We start from the raw sequence: 10,083 nt of genomic DNA, 5'->3' as shown, positions 1-10,083 counted from the left end.
CAGCCTGTGGGGCTCTGGGGTGAAGGGGCTGTAGTGTGCCAGTGTCCCTCCTTGGGTGTGGGGTGCCAGTGTCACTCCTTGGCTGTGCAGAGCCAAGGGCAGAGATGAGTGATGAGACTGGGGGCTGATTTTGGGACTGCCACATGGTGGCCCAACAGTTCCATCAAGTCTGCTGTGACCTCTGGCTTCTTCACAGACCTCTTTGCCCTGGTGTGTCCTCCCAGACTGAAATTGAACAGGGCCCATATTTTTCCTGTCTTCCTTTTATCAGCAGAATACCCCTGGAAACTTTTCCTATTGCCCTTGATGTCCCTGGTCAGTTTTAGTTCTGTCAGGGCTTTAACTTTCCAAACCCAATCCCTGATTGCTCAGGCAATTTCTTTGTTGCTACAACACCCAGTGGGGGTGAAGGATAACTGCTCTTGCAAGGAGCCGTTCCAGAGCAGAGCTGGCATTTGGCAGTGGTGCAGACTTAGAGGACCAAAAAGGCTGCCCCGGGCTTGGAGGAGACAAAGTACCACAGAGCAGCCACAGGTCTTTGGGCACTCTGGAGCTGCAGTCCCCACAGGGGTGTTGAGTTCACTGGGAGAGGGGACTAATTTTTGTGGGATACCAATCTTAACTTGAGAGTTAACTCAGGCCTGAACACCTGAGCAGTGGCTGGGCCCTGCCAGGTGCTGAAGGACCATATGGGGTACATCTACCTGTGCCTGTGTGCACTGGCCATGGATACTAGACCAAGTAACAGAGAAGAGGGAAAGCAAGAGGTGAAACTGTGGACTGTTCCCAGATATTTTTGTCTCGCCAGTCCTGCCACCCTTTGGAGTCATCCTCTATTTAAACTGCCTACCCCAGAAAAAGCTCATGAGAGATCTGTTCCCCAGGAGCCAAAGGGGCTGCTGACCTCATCCACTGCCCTCCTGCAGCCATGGGCTCCTCACTGAAAGGCAGCAATGGCTGGGCAGCTCCCCTTTCACACAGTGTGTTCCAAGGAGCAGTGCTTGAGGCTGACCTGGGAAGAGGTGTAGCAAGGCTGCATGGACTGATGGCCATTGGTTTGAGGTAGTCAGGAGCATCTCCTTCACCTCCAAGGGACAGGGCACAAAATACAATGAAGTGAAGTGAGTCCTACACTCTCCTTTCTCTAAGAATGAGGAAGGGTCCCTTTTGTGCCCAACCAAATCCTCTCCAGAAACAACCTTTCTCCCTTAGCTCACTGAAGAGTTGCCACAGATTGAAAGAGCACTCAGAGGCCCAGGTTTGGATGCAAAACAACTTTATTGAGTCTAAAGAAGAAAAGGAGGAGGCTCACAGAGGGCACCAGGAGCAGCCTCTAAGATGCAATGGGGGTGTCTGTCTGTCAGGCCTGCAGAGGGATGGAGGCCAACAGTTTCCACTAGGCTGTCCTAGGGAGATGTGGACAGCAAAGGAGAGAGAGGAAGGTGAAAAATGGAAAAGTAGACAATGAGTATTGCAGGATGGATGCTTCCTGCCATCCTTTACAGAAGAAGCCAGAGATGAAGAGATATTTTAAATACAAAGGTCTAAAGCTCTATCTCTTGTATAACACCATGTTCTGAGGTTGTGGAGGTTCTTGATCGAGGACATTGTTAGCAGCTTTAGCAGGGAAGGCACCTGTTCCCACAGGAGCGGCTGGTGATGCAGGAGAGGTCAAAGCCGCCAGAGTTGATGGGCACTCCTTCAGAGCTGAGGATGCTGCCAACAGCAGCGGAGGTGGAGGATCCCACCACGGTGTTCTGTGGGAAGGAGCTGAGGATGGGCCCAGGCAGGGTCACCACCACTGGGGAGGGTTCAATGACGACGGTGGAGCTCTGGCACTGCCTGACACAGCACTCATTGCAGCTGTTGGCCAGCGGGCAGGGGCCGCAGGGCTGGCAGCAAGGGTTGCAGGGCTGGCAGCAGGACATGGCTCGGGGTCCCAGGTGCACCTGGCACAGAGGGCAGGGAGAAGCAGAATGTTAGGACGCTTGAGAAGCAGCACTGCCCCAAGCACCCTGCAGCCAAGGCACCTCCTGGCCCACACTGCACTGCCCACCTCAAAGCCCAGGAGCCACCTCAGCCAAGTCCCAGCCTCTCTCTGCACAAGATCTTCTCCCCCCTGCCTTCTCCCAGCAGAAGCAGCTCCCAGCCCTGGGCTCTGACAGCCCCGATCAGCTGAGACCTCCAGCCAGGAAAGAGCTGGGCTGGAAGCAGGAGGAGAAGGATTGGAGGCTTCCCACTCACCTGATTCCTGAGGAGGAGGTGAGAGAAGTGGATGTGAGAGCAGAGACTTGGGCTGCCTTTTATAGCAGTCCTGCACTGCCTCAGGCCCAGTAGCACCTTGGTGGAAGTAATAATTTTGTGACCAGCTCATGGCAAATGTGCACCATCCCAGCTAATGGCAGGGGCTGTGTCCTGGTTTCCTGCAGTGTGGCCTTTTCATTTCCTGTCTAATTCCGTGTGCTTTCCTCTATGAAAGCTTTTGTAAGGGCCAGGATGAGAGGCTCAAGGAATTCTGGGGCAGAAAGAATGCTCAGTGAATTTAGTATGCTCAGATCATGGGAGTGATTGCATTGCTCTCATGCTTCTTGCCCACATGCCCAAAGACTGCCATGTGAGGGGACATGACCCATCATTTCCTCTTGCTTTTCCCATCTCTCCGTGATGGTCACTCACTGTTGCACACAGGTCTGCATCTGCTGGGAGGGTTGGAGCCTGTTGCTACTCTGACAGTGCTCATAGAAAAATTGTGTTGGCCTCATTTAGCTCATCCTCTTTCTGTGCACTCTCTGTGGGTCCTCTGGGAATACCAGGAGTTGTCTGGGGCCTGATCCTTCTCCAGGATACCAAAGTAATGTTCTGCCACACTTGTCCCTAGTATCTCCTCAGCAGAGTTCCCAGAACTGCCCATCTTTTCTGTTTGTTCTTTCTGTCTTTGCTGACTCTGTGTGAGCATACAGATCGTTGCATTATTCCACGCAGGTGTGTTTGAGCACACGCGTGTCATTCTGTGCTTGGGTGACCCTCCTGAGGGCATGTGCAGGTTGGAGCAATGGGACTCTGCCCTGGTGTGTTCATGATGTCAGAGAGAAACACGTTCCCTTTGACATCAGGAATGGCACTTGGTCTGGAATCTACAGCTGAATGGCCATGGCTTCAACCTGGCAGAGCACTGAAATCAGCTTTGGCCTCCTGCACTCTCCATTTCTTGTTTCATGGAAAGGGAGAAAGACCAAGGAAGCCTGTCCACTTCTGCAGGTTGTTATCATTCAGTGGATGCCCTTCTGGTGTAATGTTGCTGGTGACTGGGATGGGACACAGGCTCCTCCTGTCCGGGCCAATGCCAGATGCACTTCTACAGCTCAGCAGCCTGGTGCTGACCAGCTGAGCAGGGCTGAGACCTCCCAGCAAACGGGTCTTGGACTGAAGGAGCTCATCTTGAGGTGTTGCTCTGCTGTGAGATGTAGGACAGTTGGATCAACCCACATGGCATAGCTGAGTGCTGCTCCCTTCCCTTTAGTGGCCTTGCTGGGAACTTTGGCAGATGGTGCTGCCAGGAGGCTTCAGCCAGGTCCAACTTCTGTTTGCACAGGAGGAGCTCTCAAGCTAAAATTCTAATACTTGGCCCCGAACATCTGTGCCTGTATCTGGCCATGGAGCTCACCAATCTCTGACATATATTTGGACTCTGACATATGTGTGACTTCCCAGCTTGACTTGGGACCTTCCTTTCCTCTACGAACACTCCTGGCGTCCACTGGATATTGTTGGACCTTGAATACTGTCATGGGGCCTCATCCTGACCTTGACTCTCTGACTCACAGACTTGTCTTCCTCACTTGACTCCAGACACGTGTAAGACAGAAGCCTGAGGCAAAACATGAGCAGGACATCATAAAGTTTGTGCACACCTGCAGACCTGGGACCTTACTGGGATTTTGGAGAAAGCTGGGGTAGCTCTCCTGTCTGTGGTTTGCAGTGGCTGTGCAGAGCAGAGGGCAAAATTGCAACCCTGAACTCCATAAATGCAGATTTTTGTTGCCTCAGGGACCTGCCAGGAAGAATCCTTTGGGAAAGTGCCCTGGGGGGTTCAAAGAGGTCCAGGGAGAATGTGAAATACTGCAGTTAAGATCTCCAGGTAATAACATTATGGAAATGACCATAACTAGCTCCATCTGTTCAACTTGCCAAAGATACGAAGTAGATCTACCAAGGACTTTAGATGCTTGTATTTTTTGGAGCATTTCTTTCCAAATCTTACAGCATAATATCTTTTTTTTTGAGATAAGATCCAGGCACCCCCGGACTCTTCTCTCTGAGAAGGGGTTTAGAGAGCAAGGGGCTCTTCTCGGCACCTCGTGACTCAGGGGCCAGGCTTATTTAATAAACTGTCTGAAGCTCCCTCTCCACCCACAACAGATGGGCTCACATTGGAGCAGGGAAAAATGGGGGGAGGAAGGATGGACAGAAATGTTGTGCTCTTCCTTTTTTGTTGAAATAAGTTTTATTCTCGAAGCTTTCCTCTTCTCTTTCCCAGGCACTGACCAAGCACTCCCCGTTGTACTTCTCCTGATGTTTCTTGGACTGAACCTCTTTGGTGGCACTCAAGCTCCCATTTCTGTCTCTCCAAATTTCTTTTGCAGTGAGCCTGATGGGAGTCCTTGTTAGGAAGGGGAAGTAATTCTGATCAAGTGTAGCTAAAACTTCTTTACCGCCACAGTGATATGAATGGCCAAATATTCTCCTTGAGAGGCATTTGACAGTTCCTTCATGCTTGAGGATGGCTTCAAATACCTGAGCAATAATTACATGAAACCTTAAAGCTCTCTAGTGGTTCTTCCTAGGGATTCTGTGGGCACCAAGAGCTCCTCTGCATGAAGCAGTGTCTCAATATTGTACTCCCATGGCTGAAGAGGGTGGTGTTTCTGGGACAAGCAGACTCCCCACTGCCTGCAATTGTTGATACTGGGACATCAGAAATGATGCTGTGCATTCATGCCATGCCCCCTCCTTCTTGCGATGGGTGGGAAGATGAGGAGGAGGCTCTGGGTGATTTCTCCCAGAATCAGCCTCGGTGATTTCTCCTACTATCTCCTACTGCCATACTTGTGGACATCTTCTGTCCAAACCATCTCCCCCAGCACAGCTCAGCCAAGAGCAGGGGGAGCTGCCTTGTGTGCTTGGGGACCTTTGGACCTCTCAGGGCCTGCTGCAGCACTGGGATCCTCCCATGAACACAGCACAAGCTGGGGTCACTACAGGGCACATTCTGAGGCCAAGGGGAACATTTCTGGGAAGACATGCAGCAAGGGAAGGGCTGATGGTGACCGGCTGTGAAGTAGCCAGAGCTGTTGTTCTCACCTCCAACGATCAGGGCCTGAAGGAGGCCAGCAGGCAGAGAGTCCTGTCTTCTCAATCTTTCAGGAATGAGAAAGGTCCACTTGCTCACCCACTTGTACTGTCCCAGAGCATGTCCTTCTCCTGTGGCATGTTGACAGAGGATCCAGAGAGGAAAGGACCACACAGAGCCAGATGCTGGGATGCAGCAGAGTTTAATGGGTCAAGGAAGAGAAACATGAAGTCTCTGAGAGGGGGTAAGTGTGAAAGGATCACCATGCGCAGCCACAGGTCAGTGCAAGTCCCCCTAAAAAGCTGTTGGTGGGTGTCAAGACTGAGAGAAGATGAAAATAACAAAGCAAAAGGTAGAAATGGAGAAAGCAGAGGAAGTGAATGAGACACTTAGCCATGTTTCCAGAGAGTCCAGGCAGGCCCTTTCCAAAGGGCTCCTCCTTTGCGGCAGGAGACACACATACTCAGCCCTTCTGAAAGCCAAGGCCAGTCTGCTTAGTTGAGTCTGGAATCATCTTCTGGGCTCCTTGTCTGGTCTGTCACCCATGTCTTTAGCAAGGGGGGCACCTCCTGCTGCCACCATAGCACCTGGTGATGTAGGAGAGGTCAAAGTCCCTCTGGTGCCCCTTGGGAAGATGTTGAAGACCACAATGAGGTCTGAGCTCAGTCTCATCTTCCCCAGGCTGAATGGGCCAAGCAACCCCAGCCACTCCTCATACAGATCCTCCAGACCCTTCCCCATCCTCATGGCCTCCCTTGGTCACTCTCTAGTAGCTTATTGCCTTTTTTATATTGTGGTTCCCAAATGGAGCCGGGTGGAGGGGCTGCCCCTGGGGGGACGCACACACAGTAAAGAGGAACTAGAGATGATTTGGTTCTGGCAACTGAGAGCAGTGCTTGGGCAACAGGTCTCACTAGGAGCAGGTGTAGCCTTCATTTCTGGACACAGCAAGATGTGCCAGCACCCAGTTAGAAGGACAAAGCCAGCTGCTGTCTCTGCCCAGCGATCTAGGAAGGAGGAGCATATGTGGAAGGCCACATGCATCACAGAATGCTGTGAACCTGAGCTGGTATTTGGAGCCCAGCAATGTCTTTGGGAGTTCATTTTCTGCACCCAGGAGAATGTGGATAGCCAGGGAATGATGAGATTTGGAGCCCTGCCTGGGGCTGAAGGCCAAGGACCAAACAGAAATTTTCAAGTACAGCTGAAAACATTCCTAAATGTTGGCATTAGTAGTGAAGCCACAAGTCATTTGCACAGGGAAGATGGACACCTGGAACAGAACATTAGATCCTTTTGGAGGTGTCAGGTTCATGGCGATGGGAACTCCAGTGCACAGATTGAGTTGTTACCAATCCTAACTTATGAATCACCTCAGTCCTGAGTGTCTGGGCAGCAGCTGGGCCCTGCCAGGCACTGAGAGATTGTGTGATGTTTGGATCTCATCCACTTGTTCCCAGGTGTGCTGGCCACAGACCCTAGGCCAGGTAATGAAGGAAGGATGGGAAGAGATGAGGACGTGGGGTGTCCCCAGGCGTTGTTGTTTCCCATCCCCACTCCTGAAACACTTTGGAGCCATAGCCTCCATGATGGCCTTTAGCTGCCGAGTAGCCAGGGATGTTCTTCATCAGCTCCAAGGGAAAAGGGCACAAAGTAAAATCCACTGCAGCAAGCCCCACACATTGCTTTCTCTACCTTTTTTCTTGAGCAGACTGGAAGAGTTGCCAGAGAAAAATAGACGACTCAGAGGCCAAGGCTTGAATGCAGTGCAACTTTAATAAGTCTAAAGAAGAAAAGGAGATGACGCACAGAGAGTACCAGGAGCAGCCACTAAGATGGAGCTCCCTTGTGGTGTTCTTTGGACTGCCCTGAAGAGAGAGGAAGGGTGACAGGTCCAAATAGACTGGTCTGGGGAGACACAAAGAGCAAAGAGAGGAGAATAGGAAAAGCAAGCAATGGTCCAAAGCTGTAAATGGAATGTCCAGAAGCTTTATCTCTGGCCAGAACCAGGTTCTGAGTTCTTGGATGCTCTTGCCAAAGACATTCCCAGAACAGATTTAGCAGGGACGACATCTGCTGCCACCATAGCAGTTGGTGATGCAGGAGATGTCAAAGCCTCCAGAGTTGATGGGCACTCCTTCACAGCTGAGGATGCTGCCAACGGCAGCGGAGGTGGAGGATCCCACCACGGTGTTCTGTGGGAAGGAGCTGAGGATGGGCCCGGGCAGGGTCACCACAACTGGGGAGGGTTCAATGACGACGGTGGAGCTCTGGCACTGCCTGACACAGCACTCATTGCAGCTGTTGGCCAGCGGGGTGGGGCCGCAGGGCTGGCAGCAAGGGTTGCAGGGCTGGCAGCAGGACATGGCTCGGGGTCCCAGGTGCACCTGGCACAGAGGGCAGGGAGAAGCAGAATGTTAGGACGCTTGAGAAGCAGCACTGCCCCAAGCACCCTGCAGCCAAGGCACCTCCTGGCCCACACTGCACTGCCCACCTCAAAGCCCAGGAGCCACCTCAGCCAAGTCCCAGCCTCTCTCTGCACAAGATCTTCTCCCCCCTGCCTTCTCCCAGCAGAAGCAGCTCCCAGCCCTGGGCTTGACAGCCCCGATCAGCTGAGACCTCCAGCCAGGAAAGAGCTGGGCTGGAAGCAGGAGGAGAAGGATTGGAGGCTTCCCACTCACCTGATTCCTGATTCCTGAGGAGGAGGAGGAGGTGAGAGAAGTGGATGTGAGAGCAGAGACTTGGGCTGCCTTTTATAGCAGTCCTGCACTGCCTCAGGCCCAGTAGCACCTTGGTGGAAGTAATAATTTTGTGACCAGCTCATGGCAAATGTGCACCATCCCAGCTAATGGCAGGGGCTGTGTCCTGGTTTCCTGCAGTGCGGCCTCTTCATTTCCTGGTAATTTTGCATTCCTTCCTATATGAGGGGCTCCTTCTGTAAGTGCTGGGAAGACAAGCACAAGGATTTCTGGGGCAGAAAGACGTCAGCACAGGAAGAAGGCTCTGATCAGGTGCCAGTGGCATCTCTTGTGGGCAGGTGATGTTTACTTGGGTCATTTCTGATTAGGTTGTTTGTGGCAAAGTTGTCAGGAAATGGGCATCACTCTGTTGCTTCTTGCTCAAATGCCTAAGAACTGCCACGTGAGGGGACATGACGGAGCTTTCGATGTTCTTTCCTTCTTCCACTCTGCTCCTTCTTACCACCTGCTGTCTGTGTCTCCCCAGGCCAGTCTAGTTGGGATGTGTTGCCCTCTGTCCCTTAGGAGGGGCAGATGGACACCCTGCTGGAGCTCCACTGCATGTTAGGGGCTGCCCCTGATGCCCTCTGTGAGCCACCTTCTTTTCTTCCTTAGACTCATTAAGGTTGTTCATCCAAACCTGAGCCTCCAAGTCATCCTTTGTTCTGTGGCAACGCTTCCAGTCTGCTCAGGGAAAAAGGTGGAGAACCTGTGCGTGGGAGTCCCTGTAGTGGATTTTACTTTGTGTCCTTTCCCTTGGAGCTGATGAAGACATCCCTGGCTACTCCAATGGCCATCAGGGAGATCCTGGATGCAAAGAGTGGCAGCAGTGAATATGGGAAACAATCTTCACTGTGAGAGGAACAGCCCACAACCTCATTCATTCCTTCTCCTCCTCTCCATTACCCACTCCATGAGCAGCAGACATGGGCAAAGACATGACACCCTTTATGACACCTGTACTTCCTACAGTCCTCCAGCACCTGGCAGGGCCCAGCTGCTGTCCTGACACGCAGGGCTGAGGTGATTCACAAGTTGGGATAACATCTGCCACAATCAGGCTGTGCAGAGAAAAGCAATGTGTAGTATTTGTCAATTGCTCCTCTAAGTGTTAACATCTAACACAGCTACAGCCTCCCTGAAAATGCAATAGCCACCAAACAAATTTCTTATGCCTGGGAGCACACTAAGTTACCTATAGGATGGGTTTTGCTGTGTGGCTGACTGGCCTACTCATGTTCTGGCCAGTATTTCTCAAGTGCCCTGTGTGATTGGTAGATTAACTCCTCTACTATTTCACCAAGAGGATGTGAAGCACAAAAGAGAAAACTGCTCAGCTTATCAGTTGACAGAGGATTGTGATCCTCTAGTTACTCTATCTAGTGAGAGTGACCTGGTTGCTGCTGCCCTTTGAACACCTGGAGCTGGGGTAGCTGTGAACTATCACACCATAAAGAGAAACACATGTGCTTTAGTTAAAGATGTAAATTACACTTCACAAGCATTAACAGGTCTGAGGACAGAAATGACACAAGTCAGAGAAGCTGCCCTTGAAAATCAAGCAGCAATTGACTACTTCTTGTTGAGACATAATCACGGATGTGAAGAATTTAAAGGGATGTGTTCAGTCTTTCCAATAACTCCTGACTAATGGAAAAGAAAGAAATAACTAAAGAAACCAGGCACGAGTGCTACAGAGAGAGAGGGACTAGATTTCTCTTGGCTGCTTTTGTGGCCCGATACTCCTCAGCTTAGGATGGTTAAAACAATCTGTTGTACTTATTGTAATGCGATGTAGTACTCATGACCTTAATCACTTGTTTAATTCAGTGCTTCCTGCTGTGCAGACTCAGTTAATAGAATAACTGGATAGGAGACTTTAAAGAAATTATATTAAATTCTCAAAGGGGGCATTTGTTACTAAACAAGTTGTATTTCTTCAAGAAGTCTTTGCAGCAATGGGGGAAGATGTTGGAAAATTCTTTTGACTTTAGC

At 51.1% G+C, this 10,083-nt stretch overlaps 2 pseudogenes; both read right to left on the bottom strand.

The window, feature by feature from the left end:
* Nucleotides 1-1,619: 1,619 nt before the first annotated feature.
* LOC138099286 (feather keratin Cos1-1/Cos1-3/Cos2-1-like) lies at nucleotides 1,620-2,374 on the bottom strand (annotated as a pseudogene).
* Nucleotides 2,375-7,155: 4,781 nt separating this feature from the next.
* LOC138099246 (feather keratin Cos1-2-like) lies at nucleotides 7,156-8,174 on the bottom strand (annotated as a pseudogene).
* Between the last annotated feature and the right edge of the window lie 1,909 nt (nucleotides 8,175-10,083).

Source organism: Aphelocoma coerulescens, chromosome 27 (assembly GCF_041296385.1).
Source record: "Aphelocoma coerulescens isolate FSJ_1873_10779 chromosome 27, UR_Acoe_1.0, whole genome shotgun sequence".
In the NCBI taxonomy this organism is placed as follows: domain Eukaryota; kingdom Metazoa; phylum Chordata; class Aves; order Passeriformes; family Corvidae; genus Aphelocoma; species Aphelocoma coerulescens.
The sequence above is the reverse complement of the archived record's forward strand: the minus strand, read 5'-3'. Positions and strand labels throughout refer to the sequence as shown.